This window comes from Falco cherrug, chromosome 3, assembly GCF_023634085.1.
Source record: "Falco cherrug isolate bFalChe1 chromosome 3, bFalChe1.pri, whole genome shotgun sequence".
In the NCBI taxonomy this organism is placed as follows: domain Eukaryota; kingdom Metazoa; phylum Chordata; class Aves; order Falconiformes; family Falconidae; genus Falco; species Falco cherrug.
Genome location: NC_073699.1, coordinates 63,943,503 through 63,965,564, shown reverse-complemented (window position 1 = coordinate 63,965,564; position 22,062 = coordinate 63,943,503). Strand labels below are relative to the sequence as shown.

The following is a 22,062-nucleotide window of genomic DNA, read 5'->3' as shown; positions in this document are numbered from 1 at the left end:
GCAAACATCCCCCTGCCTCCTCCTTCCTCCTCCTCCCCCAGCTTTTATTGCTGAGCACAACAACATATAGATTGGGACATCCCTTTGATCAGTTGGGGTCAGCTGCCCTAGCTCTGTTGCCTCCCACCTTCGTGTGCAGCCCCAGCTAACTCATTTTGGAGGGGCAGAGTGGGAAAAAGAAATGTTTGTACTGTACAATCACTGCTCAACAACAGCAAAAACATTGGCTCTTACCTTGAGGACAACGGCGTCTCCATCTGCACCAGAACTTGATAACCCTTGGTAAAATCTTCTAATCCTTGTCTTACTCTTGGACTAAATGCAGTGAATGCAAATGCTAGTATTAAGTTTAGCACAACAACATATCAGGAAATACACCAGAAAAGGTAGATTATTGTGCCTGTGCGTAGTCATCAGTGGGTATTCCCTTAACTATCTCAAAGTCAAGGTGACAGGCATGTGGCAGCCTGAGATAAGCATGAAAAGAAATGCATAGGGAAGCTAAAGTCCCAACACTGCAGCACTCCTGTGATGTCATTTGTAATGTGAGTGACAAGAATTTGATAACAGTGTCCATCAGCCCCTGCATTTGTGATGAAGTTGAACCCTTTTGTGTTCAAAACTGAGTTCAATAAATGTGTTGCCGAGCTCTTATGCATTTGCATCTCTGCAGTAGCTCTCCAGAGGGGTTTCACTGACTTACCCCCTTGGGCATGTGGCAACTCAGGCTGCACTTGAAAGGGGGTATGCAGGAGAAAGACACGTGGTCCTTTACAAAATAATGTCAGCTTTATTTTTTCCATACATAAATAGTTGCAGTGCAACAATTCCAAAATCAAGGGGGAAAGTGCCAAAAAGCACAATGCTGATTCATGAATCAAGTATTCATGTGTGCTGTAGAATCATGTAAGCCATGTAGGATTTTATTTGTTTCTGTGAAATTACATAGTTTTCTACAGGAATGTGTGCTAATAGCTGGTGCCCAGTATTTTGGAGAGACAAAGCATGATATTCTTTTGAAAAACATACTTTTGACATGCCACCGACCATTCTTGACTTCAGAGTTCTCCAGCCATCCTGCAAATGCCACATTTTGTGTAAGGTACACGATTAAATCCAGTTTCCCCTCTCACAGAAACCATTGTCAGCATCCTAACCCTCATCATATAGGTATGAAATACAATTTGTGAAGCAGAGGGTCATCAGGCCAATTAAACTTTAATAAAAGGGGGCTATTCTGTCAACAAAGTTGGTACTGTTATAACCCACTATGAACAAGATACACACGATAACATACTGTTATTGAGAATACAGTAACTACAGATAAGTAGAAAAAGAGTTCTTACCCCACAAAACCTAGAATGATTTCTAAAAAGTTTGGTTTCTATCAGGACAAAAGTTTAACCGTAGGAAAGCTGTGCAGGAAAGACAGGGAAGTTCGGTGTAACCTGGAAAGAGGTCTTCCCTCATCAAAACAACAAATACCCAAATGGTTATTGCAGTCATCCTTGGTCATCTTGCAGGACCTTTTCAATTTTATATTAACATGGAATAACACAAAAAGAGTTGAACCAATGACCAACGTTCACCCCTCCAAAATGCTGAATGAATACTCCAGCCACCAGAAAATTATCTAATCTTTCATGGAAGATGGGTGTGCCTGACTTCTGATATTTTTTTTTCCTTTTCTTATTTAAAAAAGCATTTACATTGTTTACTACAATTAAAGAAAAAAAAATGCATGTAAGACCTAAATAGACTTTTATATAGAATAAATAGTTCAAAATCAATAGTTTAAATAGAATTTGAACAAAAAAAGTTCAAATTAAGAAAATGCTTCAACTGAAAATTTCTCCAAATTGCAATCAGTACTTTTCCTTTAAATATGAGAATGTGAAGAAATTTTATTCTTTCCTGAAGGGGGTTTGGAGAGAAAGGGTACATATTTCTAAATACACTCCGTTTCTCTTGCTTTTTATTTCAGTGACTGTGAAGATGAGGTAGCTTCCAAACTGTCTTCATCCCTGTCAACAAGCACTGAAACACTGTCCCGCATATTTGGTGTCTTGATGGATACAGGTTGTTTTAGGCATCCAGCATTCATGTGCAAAACTGGGAAAGCAAAGCAGCACAAGCTGGGTTAGCCAGGAACTAGTCCTCAAGTAGCTTGGATAGACAACATGACCAAGATATACATTGGGACACTAGAAGAGAAATAATGACCCCACAGGTCAACTACCAGTATCATCTGGTAATTTCTGTGTGTATACACTTCAGCTGATGGAGGCAACAAGACCTTTGCTTATAGCAATGTGACAGAGATGGTTACAGTCATCACAAATATGAACTAACTACATTGGCAGATGTAAGAAAATCTTTAAACACATTTTTATGATTTATTTATTAATTACATAAAGATGAAATTAACCTTTCCATACAACATCAGTTAAAACAAGAGAAACCTGTATGATGTCATACATTTACTTTTTTTTTTAAGAAGCAACTGTCTATTTCTAAATCAACAACTTCATTAATGGCAGAAAAATGCAGAAAAGCTGGTAAACATACTTTAATTGATACTATTGCAACTAATTTCTGGTGAACAGACTATCTCCCAAATAACTACTTTGTGACCTGAATATTTTTTCATTTTACCATGTGCAAATATGTCTGAAAAGAGAAATGTGATTTGATTCTCCATTACTAAGAGATTCCGTGTACTTTGCCTCCTGCTATTTGCACTATGATTGTATAATGCAGGAAAACTTTCACGCCAGTTTTGACTGGAACCAGACCAAAAAAAAAAAAATTCTGGAAAATGTTTTTGTCAGAATGGTTAATTCTCTTCAGAAAACTGTCTCCTTTTTTTCACTTGATGGACTCTACATGAAAAAAATATTATTTTTTTTTCCAAATGTCAAGCCATGACATTTCAACTTCAGACTCTTCCATCTTTGGAAAAAGGCACCCTTTCTGCTTTCCATTTACAGCTTTGGATTTTCTGTCAAAGCTTCTAAATTCGTCTCTCGGTTTTGGAGTTAACAAGGTGGTGACTTTTCCAAGGTTTTCCTGCAAGAGTAAAACAAATTTAACTTTTTGTTTAATTCAGAAATATTCTGTGGAAGTAACCCATAATCTTTCAGGAAAGAGTCTTTACCAAAAAAGAGAAAGGATATGGTGAAAATATCTTTTATCACTATATTACGATGAAGGCTGTCATGAAAATGTTGTTCTGCAGAAGACAAAGTAACAGAACTTGTTGTTTCTAATCCTGTCAATCTCATTTGTTTTTGCTGTTCCCTCTGGGACTATTCTCTGACAGAGATACTTGCTAGGAAAACTGAATACAACTAAATTAACATCAGAATAGAAAAATGGGGGGGGAAGTGGTGTCTTCAGGTCCCTTGGGAGACATAGCATGCCTGCAGAAATTTTCATCTTTAGAAGTAAAGCAGCTTTGGGGCTGGACTTGGTCGTACATTGCTTTTTAGCTCTTTGACATAATGAGATCAAGGCTGAGACACGAAGGGAGCCCAGGATGTTTGATTCTGGTCTGTCAGCAGCAGGCCTTCTGCTAATGTGGATTGAACAAATAATACTATGTTTTCACTAAGTCATACTGAAGCAGCTTGTATGACCAATACCACAAATGTGTGTTTCAAAGCCCCATGAGTGTCATTGCATTGATTTTTCTGCACTTCCAAATGCTTTATGAAACAAATTTAATGACATTTTGAAACTGGTGGAAGAAATTTTACCATGATATTACAGAAACACTAGCATAATACTGTAATATAAAACAAAACACAGTAATATCTGCAATCATTTTGGTCATCCTATAAAACTGGTCTTTTTCAAAGTGATCACAATATTTACTTTTATAAAGGTTAAAAAACCAATCTGAGTCCTCAAAAAAACTTCTATTGATTGTTCTTGATCCTTTACTGAGTTTTGTTGAGATCTTAGCAGAATCCTTCAATAATATCTAAATATCAGCTTTTCTCTTTCTCTCCAAACACAAATATTTCCTTCCTTTTCTGCTAGACTTCACCCGATGAAGCTAAAATTTTTGAGCAAAATCTAGTTTTGAAAATGTTCCTGAGGGATAGCCTGAATGAAGTGCATTTTGGTTTAAAGGCATTAACCTCAAAATAACAGTGCAACTTATCATTTGGGATCAACTTTCAAATGTAACATCCAGCGGATCATAGTTTCTAGCAATTACCTCTTGCAAAGCTGATAGCTTTAGTAGTCCAGTGGACTGGAGCTGTGATGAGGGCTGATGGATGGTGAAGCCAAGGTGGTTCATCACAGGGGCTGGCACTACAAGCAGCTTTTAAGATAGAGACAGGCTTACTGTGTACACACACTTAAGTTCTTTAGCATTGGTGATGATTTATTTCAGAAGCCTGAGAGCTCAATCAGACAGGAGGGAAGTTTTGTACTAAAAATGGATGGGAAAAGGTATTTTGAGGAATGCACTTTGTTCCTAAAAGCTGTCTCAGTCAGAAAGCTCTGACTTTTCTAGCCGTGAACTAGACTTTGTAACTGAACTCCCCTCAGATTTCTTTCAATCAGACAAGAAAGCAAGTGGCAAAACACCTCACGTTAACATTTTAGACTGTGCTTGAAGGAGGAGGCCGTTGTTTCTGTTGGCTTCTCAACAGCAACATGACCCATTGTCCTCCCCATAGGGCACTAAGCTCCTGAAGTAGCTGAGAGATTTCCTGCTGGTTGTCATGTGTAACCGTTACGCTCAATTAGGCCCAGAGCCACTGAGGAAGAGGGTGTACTCAGGCTCTTATAGCAAAAAAAACCCTATTAATTTATTCTTATACAAGGTATAATATTCTGTAGAGAAAGATGAAATTATTTTGTGCAGCTAAAAATTACCACTATTTTAAGCCCTGCAATTACCACTGCTTTAACTCCTGCAAGGTCCTAATTTTTTCTCTACAACCTCTTTTGACTCATATTCTCACTATCCAAAATAGTAAAGTCCAGTTACAGAATAGTTATCATCTTCCTGAAAGATACAGCAGGATGAAGGCAGTGGGAAGAGGAATGTGTATTTGTCTGACTGACTACTAGACTTTCCATTTTGGTGGTTATCAGCTGTTTAAATAATATTTCCCTTAGGCACTCTAAAGACACAGAATCATATTTTACAATGTGCTTATCCATCAGATAGTAAGTGTTTTAAACAAGTGTCAGTGGAAACTCTCCTACCTCCCATCCTTAACAGTATAGCTTGTAAGCTGATGTCATATACTGCTTCCATGAATTAGTGGTAAATGACAAAAACAGCAAAACGTGACTCAAATTTCAGGAGTGCTCATTTGTAGAGATTCCATATAGCATGTAGAAGTGTTCTGTCCTCTAGCTATGATTGCATGAAGTTTGTATTAGATAAATACATTCACTGAAGCAAAATCTTCCTATAAAATTAGAAACAGTTAATGAATAGTAATTTTTTCTCTCCTTTCAAAGACATTTTAACTTATCATTGAGCCTTTGCACTCAGGTTTGTAACAGTATTAACCATAAAAATATTACTCTTTACAAGGTTTATTTTAAGTGATATTATCAGAGATACTATACTCAAACTTGGCAGGAAAGGACAGACTAAAAAGATCTTTGCAGGTTCTAAAGTAGACACAGTTCTATAATGCATCTCTACCTAATTAAGTCTGAGTTTACATTTCCAATGAATCACTTGATATTCCTGGGTATATCCATGCCTCCATGAAAGGACTGAGTGTTATGAACAATGGAGTCAAATTACATTCAGAATTTTTTCAGTCCTACCGTGAATGAAAGGAATGTCTATAAAGGGTAAATTAGATAAAGTAATCTCAGTCACACTATTAAGGCAGCTTTCTGATACACGAGCAAATGAGATTCTCATTAAAAAGACTCGGTATTGTTAAAGACTTCCTCATTAAGGATTTTATTGACTGAAAACCAGGGCAGAAAGAGCAGAAATGAGCAATTGCAACATAGACTATTCACACTCAAAATATTTTTTCTGTACTCAGAAAAGCTGTCTTTTATGTTTTATCAAATATTTGTTTTTCTTGACAAGACTTTGGTCCAGTCTCTGGGCACAATGTATGCACATACAGATCCAGTTCTTGCCACCCAACCCCTTTCAGGTCTCAGCTGCCTGTGTCCCTGGCTAGCTGTGCACCACAACAGGATGTGTGATTTTACAGGCTTTAATTGAACTGGCTCATATTATAGCTGCAAACCACTTCCAACACAGCCTGCCAACCTCCTTAGCCACTGGAGATGCCAGCATGGACTCAAGTGGCTGACACAGATGTCTGAACTCAATGGTTATCCAAATTAGCTCAATCACACTGAGCGTAAGTATATCTACATACACTGTGATCCCTCTTTCGATGCATCTGGAGTTGTACCTCCCCTCTTCGTATCACGCTGGGAGATGGGGGTGTAAAGAATGAATGACCTCTTGCAATTAAACTTGCTGCTTTCAAAAGATCCCCAGAAAGCTGTTTGATAAGGATGCCACATTTCCTTCTGCTTTCAGAGGATATCCCTTATTAAGCATTTTGACTGAAACTGAGTGAAACTTAGTTCACTTTCCATTCTGTATTTCAAGCATCGTGTGCCAGTTTTGAAAGGTTAGGTCGGATTCTGCCATTCTTGCCTGCTTTCAGCCCAGCTTCTGGAAATACTAGTGAGCCATACAGTAAATGTACTAATTACTGAGCAAGGTTCTCTTAACAGTTGGTAGAGATGTTAGCATTTAACCCATAATAAAATTACCCTAAAATTGATGCTCTCAAGTGCATTTGCAACTGCATTGAAGTTCATTGTGCCCAAACACCCTTATAAATATTAATTAAAACTAAAACTCTGTTGATAATGCAGTACATTCTGAGCTCTGAAGCGCTGCCATTGTACCATACTCTTATAATTTTAATGTAATTTTAGTATAACCAAAATTATATACAAATCTAAAATAATGTAAATTAAACTATAGAGTATACATGTATGGATTAAAATAATTCAATATAATGTAAATTATATAATATGATATGAATTCAATGTGACTTGGGGATGCAGAGTTCCTCAGCAGTATAGCAGCTCTTCACCTGTCCATCAGTTCCCCATAATGTCAATCCCTCAAATGTAATTTTGTGGAGTTATAATTCAGAATTTTGGTAATTGTAAACCTGATATAAAAAGGGAAAATATGAATTTTTGTTTAAATATACATGTATCAAATTACCAGGATAATAATAACTAAGAAACTGATATTATCTTCAAAGCCTCTCTGTAATTTGGACCCTGCTAATGCCATACATGGGAGCAATCAAAGTATAGCTCTTCTGGTTCATCCTAGCCACTGCACAAGAAAAAAAAAGGCTCATAAGGAAATTTTGTATCTTTGAGATCTCTGTGTTCAAAGATCTAAATATTTTAGGGGAGCTCTGTAAGTCTTATGTCTTGAATTGGAAAGTAATCCTTGAGCTTCATATGTTCATGTCCTTCCACTCCCTAGAAAAGAAGAAGCTTCAGATAGCTATAGTTTCTTGTGGACCTACATACCTGTTCTCACCAATCTGCAAGCAAGCATACACTGGGACTGGTTCCCTGTGCCTGCTTTGAAGAGGTAAGAAGAAAAAATGTCCTGAGCTGGGCTAGCAGCCAGCTCCTGCTCTCTTAGCAACTCACCCAGTGGAAAAACAAGCCTAGATTCCTGTCTGGGCAGAGACTGAAGCAGCTCCCTCTGGGAAGAAAGGTGAGAGCCAGAATTGTAAAGTACAGGTGAAAAGGGAGGAGGAGGAAGGCTGCAACTTCATCTTGTAGGGCCAGTTAGCAGCTAGGCTGGCTCTATGCCCCAGCAAACCATCACTTCAGATGGCAGCAGACAAGCCTTCCCTGAAAGTTTGTTTATGACTGTGCAATTATACTGTTACTGTGAAATAAAGAAGTCATATCGTCTATAATAATTACATGTATGTAGTTATGGGATTTAATATCATATTATGATGAAAACTGTCATATAGAATGTCACAATCTTCAAGTTCCTTTTTATTGTTGCTATAATGGTGGTTTTTTGCTCTGGAAAGTGCTTTCATCCCTAGAGTTATATATCAAAGCAGACAACAAACTGTTCACAAAGAAGGTTGTCAGAACTGAACTTTTTTTATTGCTGTAATTATATCATTGTTTATACAGATATTTAAAAGATTAATTACCAAAAGAATATATTATATCTATTTCCCATATTTTAGAGGACACAGAAAAAGCCTCACTGTTCTTCCAGTCTTTGCAGTGGCCACACTAAGTTCCTGAAAGGGTTGCATTTCACAGATTCCATGCTTCACATTTTCAGTCACAAAAGAGTTATATTTGTCTTGAAATTGTATCCAGGATGAGTTCTCAGCTACTTTGTTTCTACTATAATTAAATGCTGGGACTCTACTGGGGCAGAGGTGATTCATTCCCACTGTTAGCCACCACTGCCAGTGACAGGTATGTCCAAAGGTCCATCTCTTCCAGTGCCTGAGTTCAAACAGACGATCACTACAGCAGACCAGCCTTCTATGCGCTGATGCTGGCTTCAGCTGGCTTACAGCAAATGCTTTTAAATGTAAGAGTTGTCTTACTTTTCAGCCAAATAGCCGCGACTTCTAGATGAATACCGTGTTTCAGAGAGCTGGAACTAAATGAGCTAGTGATGTTTAACATCTCTTGGAAACATGCTCTGCAGCCATGGGGACCTTGAGTCTCATCTACAGCAGTAATGCTGGCAGTGCATACCTACTTTTTTTTCTCAGAACAGACAAAGCTTTTGTTGTTTGCTTCTTTTTTGAATCAGACTACCACCTAGACAAGATTGTTCTTGAGAGCACTTGTGACAAAAACTGTTTTACTTCCAGTTTGAAAATCAGACAGTAGTAACAGGAGAAAGGCAAAACGAGGTCTCTATTCTAGGATGCAAATAAGGGTAAGAAGCATTTCCAATTATAATCAATGCCTTTTGACTGGTTATTGCTTACTCTGACCTCCCATAAACAGTGAAACAATCTTAACACAGGCAATATCAGAGCATTTATTTTCACACATGGACCCTGCACTCACATCTGGTGATGGCTCTTAGGATGCACAAACCACCTCCAGCTCTGAGATCTCCTTGGACAATGCGCTTGCATACTGTTTTTGCCAGCAATGCAGGGCTCATTCAGCTCCTCCTTTCCTGAAGATTTGTATCCTGTTTCCCACCTCAGTGCTTACAAGCTGTTCAGACTGGCAGCTGGATCAGACACAAATATTTTCACAGCCTTTATCTCTTGTGAAAACAGCAGGAATGATGACCTTGTTCCTAACATGGTCTTTCTACACATTCTCTTCTCTTAACTTACCTTTTAACTACATCATCTGTCTTCTTTTTTTAGTTTGTTTTTTTAGATTTAACCAAACAGTTCTGACTCTCCAAGGCTTCCAAGAGACTCCAGCTGTTTTTTCCTTTCCTCAAAACATTTCTGATGCAATTCTTACTACTCCCTATACTAGTGTTACCCCATTTGTAGTGCATGGGCCACAGATGATCCACAATATATTGAGCAATCTGAGAAAAAATCTGTTTAGAAAGCTCACAATGAATGTATTCCTTTCTCTTCTCTTCCACACCTTGTTGGTTCCCAACCAGGCAAACATGCAAAAAGATAAAGGGGGGGGGGGGGGGGGGGGGGCATCAAAGATAAAAACTAGTTAAAATTTTGTACATTTGTTACATGATTGTGAATAAAAAACATCCTGTCAGTATTGCATTCTCACACAACATATCCAGTGTTAAATTAATGCTAAAATACAAACGCAGGGCTTTGAAATCTGTCTAACTAGAGACCTATTATTGTTATTATTACTATTATTATTACTATTATTATTATTATTATATTGGTTTATTGGTTTATTCATTTATACTTAACCATTTTTCCTGCCTGCCTTTTTTTTATTCCTTTTTTTTTTGTTTCATTTAAGAATATGTTGAACCTAGCCACCTAAAAGTAAGGAAGCAACATAACTGTCAATGCTTTTCAAATGAAAATCACCAAGTTATATTTGTCTTGAAATTGTATCCAGGCTGAGCTCTCAACTAATTTGTTTATTATCACCAAGTACTGAAATATCAATCTGCAGAAAATAATTGCAGTGTTAGAACTTTAAGCCAAAGAAGCAATACAGTTGTGAAATGTTTGCAACACAGAATGGCTCCATTTCAATTTCATAAATACTTAGTAGAGAGCAAAATTATGTTGAATGGCAGATAGCTTCCTACCTGAGGGAAAGTTTGCTTTAGAAAATAACATCTTCAAAGTGAGTAAAAACATGATGAAGCCTTCAGTGAAAAGCAGTGGGCTTGTGAAGTCAAAGAGAAATTGATGAATGTTGTGACATCTCCTCATCTTTCTCAAGAATAGTAAATGATAATACAATAAATTAAATAGGCAAAAACTGTTAGAAAATGAGCAGTTGTGTTCTTGCTTTTCAGAACAGATTTGGATATTGCTATTTGATAGAAAAAGTTATTTTTCCTTGACCCACTACCTAACAATAAAAATGATAAATATTCTAAGGAAGAAGTACTGCTAAGTGAGTTATGTTTAGGTAACCCTGGACTTAAAGAAATGAAGAAAAATTAAGGAAGAAATGGAAACTCTCCATCTTCTGATTTAGATTAAGAAATAAAGCAGTAAGTGTGTTGTTACCATTTGTGGCAGCTTTCTTGTGAGAGTCTTCCCCTCCTCCTCACACCGTAATGACAAAAACATCAAAAGAAAGAATCCACAGCAAGATCCTGTGTTAACCTTTCACACACAAGCTTCACACTATGACCAACAAACTTGCATAAAAGTTATGTCTACAAGGGGTTCATTAACATTTTATTTATCCATAGGTTTAATTAAACAATTTAAAGTATTCCATTTTTCAGAAAGCAACTATAACCACATCAAGAAAATCTTGATTTCACAATTGTTGCATTAGTTTCCTAAATATTTTATTTATCATATTTTGCCTCTTTCCTTCCTTTATTCTGTAACCAACAAGTAATAAGCAGAAAATGCCATGTGGATTTTTTTCCAAAAAGGCTCTAGCAGCAATGCACCATTGAAACATGCTCTGCTGGAGACTGAAATGCCTTTGATTTTGTATGATAGTTGACAGAAATATAGTAAAGGAGATGGTATATTTGCCAAAGATATATTCTAGTTTTATATAGGCAACTGCCTATGTTCCACAATTTTGTGTGAGATTATTGACCAAGAATGCGTTAAAAACAGTCCCCCTTGTTTTGATTTACTAAACAGTTTGGCTTGGATAGAAGGATAGGTTCTACTGATTTTTTTTATTCTATTTTATCTTTTAAATGAACAAGTATTGTGACTGCAACCTCTGTGATTTCTCCTTTATTTCTACCTTAAAAAGAAGAAACATTCCTATCTGAATTATTGATCCTTCACATCTCTTCTGCAGAGGCTCACTGTCTTTTGGAGTACACTTAAACTCTTTGGTTATTTCTTCTGTTGTCTTTCTATTGCTTAGATAAGGGGGTCATCATTTTTAATATGAGGAATTGTCTCTCTCTCTCAGTGTAGTGTTTCCCCAAATTTTTATTTTACACATAGATTCGGCTAGCATCAGGTTAACTCACCACCGTGATACCCAAATTTCCTTCATTAAGTAGGTTTCCATCAAGTTGTTCTGCACCCCCATATTAATTTTACTATGATATCTTAAAAAAAAATAATAATATCCCAGAATTATTCCTGAAAACTCGTCTTTTCAGTCATTCCCAGTGGTTGGCTAATATTTTCTTTTTTATGAAGCTCCTCCTTGAAGATATGTTTACATGCACACTGTGGTGTTATTATGGAGAGAAGAACTACCTTCAAATATAATAGCTTAGAAACCAGAAGTAATTTTGCCATCCCAGAACAGAGCTCTGCATGAGGTAATTTATAATGTCGAAAAACATTATGGTATTCAGCCCACTGTAGCAAGGTTGTTTTAGACTATAAAAAAACCAAACACCTTTTTAATAATGCAGTTTTGTGAAAAAAAATGCTGATGTAGCATTGCCTTGACAAAACCCATTAGTCCTTTGCTCCGTAGTAGCACTTTATACATGCCCCTGTAACCTCCTTGTATCCAGAAGAATATAGCATACTCATGACTGCTATGCAATTATTTGATATCTTAAACCCATTGCAAATCTGATAAGCATTGCACTCCAAAGAACATACATCCGTATGCAATAGTGCTATTTACACAATTCAGCTAGAGGCTTTTATGTGTTTACTGCTGTGCATTTTCCTGTATCACAAATACTCTTCCGATATTTTTCCCCTGCATACACACATACATTTGTAATATTACAACCCCAAACTGCATAGAGGATGTTTGAAAATTGACATGGAGTGCTCAAGAGAATTGTATGAACTTTTCGGGGGTTGGGGTGGTGGAATCCTGGTCTTGTCCCATGTTCTTTCCTACAAGGAAGAGAGGTTGACTTCTAAGGAAGTGATTAAGGCTCATTTGATCAGAGGCTCATGTTACCATGACAACACAGAGGGATTAAAGTCAGTTATGTGAAAGACAACTGAGTTGATGCCAGCCACCTCCTCACAGAAAATCAAGAAGAGACTTAAGCAATTCTTCACCATCAGAAGCGCATCTGGGCTTCTTCAGCATTCCCTGACCTGTTGTATGGGTGGTTTGGTCCTTCCAGGCTTGAGAGTTTATGCCCTGAGCAGTACCCAAAGGAAATCTCTGGTAAGTGAGAACAAGGGTCTGCATGACATTTCATGCTTGTCACGTACATCCATCCCTCTGAACACATTTTTTGTGTGAGTCACTTTCCATTTGTATTTCAAAATGGGTAGGCAGCATACTCACCAATTCCCAATGAGAAACATTTTTAAGAATGTTACAGCTTCTTCCTGAGGTGCCTCTATCCACTTAAGAATCACATAAGATAAGTGGAGATACTAAAATGCAATGTGTAGAAATGTTTTAGCAAGAAAAATGTAACTGCCACCTCGTTGTCTTAAAAACATAGATGGAAGATTACAATGGTAACCTCAAAGTGAAAAATTATCCATTCAAATTTTAAAACTATTTTCTTAAGCTCAGTTGGAGCTGTAATGAGACCAATTAGATGCACTCCATAATACAACAGACTCATTGCAGAATGGTTTCGTTCAATTCACTAAAGAAAAATTAGCAACTTACTAAAGAATTTTTTTCAGTATGATATTTCCAGACATAAAATTCCTAGGCTCATTTGTTTAAAATTAATTAATTCATTTCGAGTAAAAAAGAAATAAAATAGCAGAACCCCGATGGGCCCATTTTCTTTCCCTCATGATAAAGATTTATTTTACTTTTGTAGGCAGCTTTATAGACATCAGACCATTTGATGTAACAATGTTTTGCTGCAGCTATGAGAGTCCAGACATGTCTAAAGATTTTTTAACTATCTGTTGGAAGGTTTTGCTCTAGAATCCTTATCCCAAAAAAGGATCATAAATACATTCTAGTAAACTACACCTACCTTGCTTAGGCAACATCTGAGCTGCATTCATGCACAATAAGCTTCCACTTAATAAATTGTACTACTATGTTAAGAAAAGTGTGATCTCATAGAAAGCACCTTTGCAGAGACGGACCAGAGGGTCCTGATGAACAAGTTTACAACCAGCCAGCAGTGCACCTTTGATTGAGGGTTGTGGTCCTTCCCCTCTGCTCACAACTGATGAGATACATCTGGAGTTCTGGGTCCATTTCTGAGCTCCCCAGAATGAGAGACAGGTGGAGAGAACAAGTTGCCTGGGGACAGCCCAGTGAATGGCCACAAAGAAGAGTAAAATAAGGGTTTAAAGCATTTGTCTCGTGAGGAGAAGCTGAGAGAGCTGGGGCTGCTTAGCCTGCAGAAGGAAAGTCTCAGGGGGATCTTATCAATGTGTATACATACCAATCAGGGGTGGGAGGGGGGTAATGGCAAGGAGCGAAGAAGTTAGAGAAAAAGCTGTGCTTCTTCAATGCATGATATGCCTGGCAGCTCTGGAATTGATAAAGCTTGACTGTTTTATTAACACTTTCAGTATTCAAGGCAATTTGATAAGCACAATTAAACTTCAGAGATTTAGGCATCAATCATAGTACAGGACTAGATATACTACCTTTCTGTGAAGGTACTTCTATCTGATCTGAAGTAGAAATGCATAGGATCTCAGAAAGTAATTTTGAAAAGCCACTAGGCACCCAATCGAATTCCTTTATGAATAGTTGATCTCCTGCACAGCTATCAGTGTAATTTAAACTTGGTATATTTGAGTGCAGTGGAGAATGAGTCCTTCGCTTGTGTAAGCAAGTCTTTGTACCCAGGACAAGAATATTAAAACTGGAGCTTATCTTACAGTGGTGAACACCACAGAATACTTCTATTCTGCATTTAAATGTTAAAAAGAATAAAGATCTGTTAATGGACCAGTCAATTATAGAAGATAAAGAGAGACAAAAGGTAGGAAATGAACAAAGAAAATAAAAGAAAGAACAGCAGGCAAAAATATAGTTTAAAAAATAAATTTATAAAGGCCCACATAGGAGATTTAGACTATTTAGATATGAAAAAAAAACCTTGATTACAGAAAATGCCATCCATACACCTAAGCCATGAAACAGACAGGAACAAAAGAAGTGATGAAACAATACCATGAAATAAGAGGACCCTTCATTGGAAAGAAAATTTGCAGAAAAAACAAAAGATATGACTAAGATTTTATTCCAAGGAGCACAAGTAGATAGCAGTCTGGAATTTTCTCCATGTTAACGTCAGCAGGGTAATTTGTTTGAAGCCCTATTGTAAGATATAGGTGAGAAGTTGGACACTGGTCCCTGGAAGGTGTCCAGGACAAAAACTGTTGCCTCACTAAAATTTGAGAGTATTGTCATGTCATTGTCATGTCATTTTCAGAGCTGCTGAGATATGCAAATTCCCATAAGTAACATTTGTAGATGCTGAACACCACTGAAACCCCACTGAAGCAAAAAACCTTAGTTTAAGCTGCTTAATCAGCCTCTGCCACATTAGACCCTATTCTTACACACACCCCATATCTTACTCTTCCATCACATTTCATTTCTGCCATACCAGATGGAGGTACAAACACGTAGTGAAACACCTTGATTAAAACTGATCCAGTTGTTTTTGCTGGGATTTTTTTATATATGTATAAAAAAGGGCGGTTCTCATGCATCAGCTGTGCTAGAACAAGGAAAGAAGCCAGGCAAGAATGGTGGAAAACTATGGCAGACAGTGCTGTCCATTACAGATAGATGATAGGCAGATGGAACACCATCTTCTTGTAGTGATAGATTACAACATCCCTAAAACTGTCTTAAATCAGCCTTGCTGGCTGCAGTTGACATTGCAGAAGCATATGGGTAATTTACCATGATATAACCACAACATATCTGAAAAGGGTTGAAAAGATCTTTCAGTTCATTGTTGATGAGGTAGGAGCCTCACCCTCCAAAAGTCAAATTTCTGTCTCAGTTTCTGCTAAGCCAACTACTTCCCTTAGACCAGTTGAGCACTCATCTGCTCAATAAATGAGTAGAAGAGGGTTTGAGTAATGAGTTTGACATTTCTGACCTGAGTGCACTCCTGAGGCTCTCTGAGTAAGAGATCTAGTGCAACAGAAGAGCTGGGAGCAGTATAGCCTCTTCCAGAGGCTAGCAAATGGCTTTGCCATTTTCTAGGAGTGTATTCCATCTTTGCGCTACCTATTAGACATTTCTTCTTTCCACCCAAACAAATAGCATTCATGCTAAGTAGATGTGCAGCACACATTGCATCCATGCTCAGATGATGTAATTCCTACTGCAAGCTAATACTTCTAGGCCAGTGCCTTCACAGAATGACAGAAGATGCATGGAGCACCAGTTTTAGAAAGAAGTCACAGGATCTCTCAAAGGGACTGAAAACAGTGGCCCTGTACAAGACCTAAGTTTCCTTGAAGATGCTATATTCCGCTTTCAGAATCCAGAGTGATCTGTTGGGAAATGATGGCAATGAACATGTTTCCAACAGTGCCTGCTGCAATGGTGGTGAGCTGCTAGCATGTACCTCTGCTGCCTAGGGACCCATGACCCTCCGGGCAGATGCCTACAACTTTTCAGCCCCGTTCATTCTATTATTCTAGCATTATTATGGGTAAAACAAGACAGCCCAAACGTCCTAAAGTAATCTAACTCCCACACCATAGAGTACAAAGATCCTCTTCAGTCCTGAAGAAGAGTTTACTCCAAAACAATTTCTCTGAAAAATCTGTTTTGGAACAGAGTGTTTCAGTGATGTTCTATTTCCCTGAAAATAGTCTAACAAGTTTTTGTGTGCTGCTCTAATTGCAGCTAGAAGGCTCAACCACCTGTTATGCTTTCTGCATGTTTGGAATACTTATGTGAGGAATTAATTCAGCTGTTTCTTCTTTAGTGATTTTGAACCCATCAGAAGTCCTACATCATCTCTCAAACACCACCATTTAGGGCACTGGAGTTCGTGTGCATGGCCTCCTGGGCTGCTGTGATTTGCAGCCCTTGTGCTCTTCACTTAAATTCTTTAAACTGGCAAAGAGGAATTCCCACAGTCTTGCAAACAAAGGTGCTGGAGGAACTAACCAAAAATAAACTAGTAAAAATAAAAATGTTCCTCCTCTTTTCCTAAATGTTCTAGTAATCAGGAAAAAAAGAAACAATGCTGATGCTGAATGCATCATTACTGGTGCCAAAGCTGGTACACAACAAACTGCACAGGTCACTTTACGTGACTCAAACCAGTTATTTTCAGACCTCGAGCAACATTATCAAATGAATGGTAACATGCAGTTGCCTTTAGTGATGTTTTCAAGGTTTTCTATACAATTGTGACAAAGCAGTATTTCTTCAGTCTCTTGTGGGGTTTCTTGTTTTGGTTTGGTTTTCCCTGTTTTTAATGACAGGTGACAATTAGGGATAAGAGCTATGAGAGTAGCCAGTATGCAATACCACTATGTCCCTGACAGAAAGGGAAAAGAGAACAGTGTTTGAAAGTAGGAGTGAAGACAGAAACAAATGCTTCCCCAGTGATATTTCCATGTACATTATCAAAACTTCCCCAGTGTGTGCACACATGCACTAAAATCTCATCCACATCTGTAGAGAAGTGAGCCTTACTTTTAGCATGCCAATTTACACAGGCTGAACAAGGTGACATGTAGATAGACACTGTCATGAAGGATACGATTTAAACAAAACTTTCTTTCCTTTGGAGGATTTTCCCTATCAGACAGTAGACAACTGATTCATTCTTAAATATCCTTGCTTATTGGGGAAGGGGATGTGGAAATGTATAGAAAGCCCTGCTTCTCTGGGCACATTAGAGATAAATAGCTAGTAAAAGAGTCTGTATTCAGAAATGTCAGTACAGGGAATCCTACATGTAAAAGTATGAGCATCTGTGCCACTTCTGCAAACATCTGCATTTACAGCTGAGAAAACACTGCATTATTTAGGTCTTATTTGTCATATCACCAAATGCCTCAGGCCCTTTCCTCCCCGCATCTTTCCCATTGCCTTTACTAAATCAAGAAGCTTAATTGCTCCTTCTGCTAAGTCTGAAAGATAATTTGTTACTCCCATACATTTTATAAATGTGTTCCTTTCTAGCTGAAAAAAAATATGCTAGTATCCATTAACTATTTTAAGCATAAGCTGTTTTGTTCAATTCTTTATCCATTTTTTTCTTATATAGTACTTGTAGTGAACTCAGATTAAAACCGTTCTCATTAGGCTATTCCAAGTAAGCAATTCAGAATTACAGCATGCAGGGAAACCCACCACCTGAATTCTTTGTTGTAGGAGACCACACCATTTATATGCACAGGATTTGACCTTCTGACTAAACTGGAAGAGGTTTTACATAGAGCTTTCATAAAACAAACAAAATTTTTCTTGGTATGAAAAAGTCAGCAGCCATTGCAAATCCAGCCATCTGGCAATGTGGTGTTTCAATTATTTCCTTAGCAGTTTGCTTGCAGCAAATATATTAAATCTCAAAAAAGATATGATCCAAAATAGGTTCTTGCAGAGATACATTATAATGAAAGTGACTTTTAAAGACTGTTTCAGCAATGGTGTATATATATGGGTGTGTATGGATGTGTTCATGTGTACATAATATCTAAGAATTTTAAATCTGTAAAATTAAGTGAGGTTTTGTGGCAATGTATTTGGAAGAAAAAGGGACACCTGGCCTATCAAAAGTCACTCTTGCTTTAGCAGCTTGATATGATTAAAAGTTTTATCTGCTCAGCAAGGCTGCATGTTGTGCGAGAAAGACACCTGGAACGAAGAAAACAGGATCTTTGGCAGTTAAGCAGGCAGAAGAACAGGAGCTGAGCTGGGAACTGATGACCGCAAGAATGTCAACAATTTTAATGATGAGACTAACTGTTTGTATGCTTTTAATCAATTAGTATCTGTATAGCAGCGTTTGAACAGTGTACGTAACCCATAGAATTAAGGTGTGATGCGTGTATGAATATTAATATTGTATATAAGTTTGCAGAAACTTAAGTATAGTGGCTTCAACCAGGATCATATTGATATGTCGTTGAGTCCGTGATTTTGCTCCTGCAGGTTTCTATTGGTGTGAAAATCTCCTAATCATAAAGCCTCAGGTACTCAATGTCAAGTAAATGTTGTTAGCCATAATAACAGACACATCATAATTTTAAATCTTTTCATAATTCCATACAATTATCATCATATTGTCGTTATAAATATAATAATATAATAATATAATAAGCATAATATCATATCATACCACATCATATTATATTATATTGTGTTATGTTATATTATGAAATATGATCTAATATAATGCAATACAATGTAATATAGTATAACATAATATGATATAATATAATATGATATAATATGAAATGATATAATATAATATGGGTGAGATATTATATTTTTCTTTTTTTTTTAATTAAGCATTAATGCTTGAATATCTGTAATACATGTTTGGTTGTCAGTGTACCATCCTAACTAAAATTGCTTTTACCACAAATTCTTAAACTTGTAGGGTATCATAAATTGATATGGGGGGAGATTGACATTACCATTCCCAGTAGTGCATGAAGATCCAGTATGGCGGGGAGATAAGCTAGGGGTTCAATCTTTGCCCCATGCTTTCAGTTGCTGGTTAGCCACGGATTATTTTTCTGCTGGCTTTTATTAGCTCTTGCCTCCCTCTACAGTTTTTGGTCTTGCGCTTAACTTCACTGAAAAAAATTTTTTTTTCTTTTTTTTTTATAAAGTGCTCATTAAACATTTAAGGAAAATGTTTGTTCCACAGAGAGTGAAAAGGTAGACCTGTGTCTGCCCAACAGACTACAGATCATCCCTGACCTGAACATAGGTCCTTAAGGCAGACCAAAGACTAACATGGATCTGACTGGTTAGTACTGGACAGGAGACACTGTACCCAAGGAATGACTATGGCAGGGCTATAGTAACTCAAAATGTCCCTTTAGAAGCTTTTATTAAGAGTTTTTATATTGTACTGCTACCAAATTCCAAGTTTCTTTCAGAAGGAGAAAAAATATCTGTCTTCCTCTGGATCTGAATTACGTGTAAGAGTTGGAATCAAGCCCTCCTGGTAGGACAATTACAAGTATCTTACTCATTCAATCATACTTCAATGAAAGCCATCTATTTAATGATATTTAATACCTTGTATTTAATACCAATCTTTGTAGTTTCCGGAAAGTCTCTCTCTGATAGTGCAAAAGCCAGCACACTTATTATCCACACAATGTTATACCACAGAATAGGCTAAGCTGATGACGTTGTTCAATCATCAGTGAACTTTATTTTTCTTTTTTCCTGAAGGACAGGAGACTTCTGTTGAAAGCTCTTACATTAGATACTGCACATTCAAAAGTAAAACATCAGGAGTGGTTCTCAAAGAATAATTTTCTAGTGCTAATGTGCGTGCAGAATTTTCCAAGCAGCAAGACAATAGATGGCCATGACTTACCACTGTTTTGATTATATCTCAGTAGGACTTCTGAATGAGACAGAAACACAACACTAGATCTTCCAGAGAGAGAGAGAGAGAGAGAGAGAGAGAGAGAGAGATTATTTATAAAATGCAGTGCAAATCTGGCATGCTAGGTTTTCCTTATTCCCTCCCCCACAATGACATCTTTAATAAACCTCTTATTCTAAATGTTTTCACATATGGCTTTCTCAGTTTGTTTTATTTCACTGTAAGCTCTCAGGGACAGGGACAATTCACATCTGTGCTCCACAGGATCCCAAGCACACTCTTCACACATAACAAACAGCACCATCCCAGCTGTCTGCCTGTTCTGTAATGGGAGGTAATTGGTATGTCTTGTTGCATTGTAATTATGCTGTTCTGCAAATTTTCATTTGCACATTTTAAAGGCAGGCTTAAACTGAAAACCTTGATCTGCGTCATTGTATATCTGTGAGTCCAATGTATTTCTACACAGCTGAATCTCAAGAACAAATGTGAAAATCCTAAGCTTTTATAAAATTTAATTTATAACTCAAAATTGGAGCCCAATTTCAAAATATTTAGAGTCAATGAGCCTCTCTGTTGCTGTCATACTAAGAGATACCTAGTTTTTACACTTACTGGTAAAATACACCTATAATACCACTTGAAGATTATATAGTTGATAATTCCTTCAATGAAATCAGCTTATGTAGTTGCAGAGAAAGAGAGAATGGCAGTAATATATAAAGGAGACAGTGGATCTGAAAACTAAGACTTGGGCTAATATTTAGTTAAGATGTGGATGAACTAGATGGAAAGGGCACTCAAGAGGGACTGTAGCAACAGCAATCCAGAGAGGAGCAGCTTGTTAGTCCAGACTCATATTTAGCACTCTTGACTGTGAAAACATGCAGGGTGAGTAAATGCAGAATGCTTTGCCTTAACACCAGTATGGCCTTTGCCAAGACATCTCTTATAGCAGGTAAATTTTCATTTATTAACAATGTAAAACAAAGCCTGGATTCTCTTTGGAAGTAAGGGCTTGTGCACACAAAAATGCAGCAGCCTGATAGCTCATAGCAGAAGACAGTGATTGCAGCAGACAGAATGAACACTGACAGAGAAGACAGAAAAAAGGACAAAATTCCAATAGGAAAGTCAGTCTGGTATCAAAACATACTTCACAGTCAAGATTCAGAAAATCTTGAGAAATAGATGGCTTCCATTCCGGTTTTTACACCTGAAAATGTTCAAATTCTTATTTGTCATTTTTATGTTGAAGTAGTGCAGGAGAGGTGTTTATGGACTGTCAGCAGTGAAAGAGCTCCACATCCCATGAGCAATCACTGAAAGTTGTCCAGTGTGTCCTGAACAGACACAGTTTACATCAATGCTGGTATCTTTTGACAGGCCATAGCACAACCAGTTCTCATATCCTTCCACCAAACAACACAGTACTGGCAGACATTCCATACATGGACTTGGTATCACAGGGATGTGATGGTTCTATACTTCACAAGTTTACTTTCTTAAATCCAACTTGAAGCTACCTTTCAGATTTTTAAAGGAACGAGGCCACTATATTTCTTCATTTCTAAAGTATAACTTAAATATTTTACTGTCAAGGTACAAATCATGTTCTTGTAGTTGAAATCAATAATTGAGTTCAAATTCTCATCATTTCATATGGAGAATTTCAATTTTGTTACAAAGATGAAAACTAGCAGTCATTGTTAAGTGAGCTGTTCTAATGCATTGCAGACATCTGCGTTGACAAGGTTAAGTGTCAATAATGCTTTAGTTCATTCATGGACAACAGCATTGAGATTTTTTTCCTTCACTCTGCCTCTCTCTCTCTCTACTACAATTAGAGATTAAACATATCAGACACTGGAGCAGGGCTGCTTTATTAGTGCTTTTAATTCATCTTTATGATATTCTAGCTAGAT

At 37.3% G+C, this 22,062-nt stretch overlaps 1 long non-coding RNA gene across 4 annotated transcripts in view; it reads right to left on the bottom strand.

Moving 5' to 3' along the window:
- Positions 1–2,258: 2,258 nt before the first annotated feature.
- LOC114014501 (uncharacterized) overlaps positions 2,259–22,062 on the bottom strand; it is an 84,863-nt gene continuing 65,059 nt past the window's right edge. For 3 of the 4 annotated variants that reach the window (XR_008731529.1, XR_008731528.1, XR_008731527.1), the window contains 2 exons: positions 20,126–20,184; positions 2,259–3,069 (listed from right to left, as the gene is read on the bottom strand). This is a non-coding gene — a long non-coding RNA (uncharacterized LOC114014501). The remainder of the gene's footprint in view (positions 3,070–20,125; positions 20,185–22,062) is intronic. The other variant, XR_008731531.1, reaches the window with a different exon arrangement.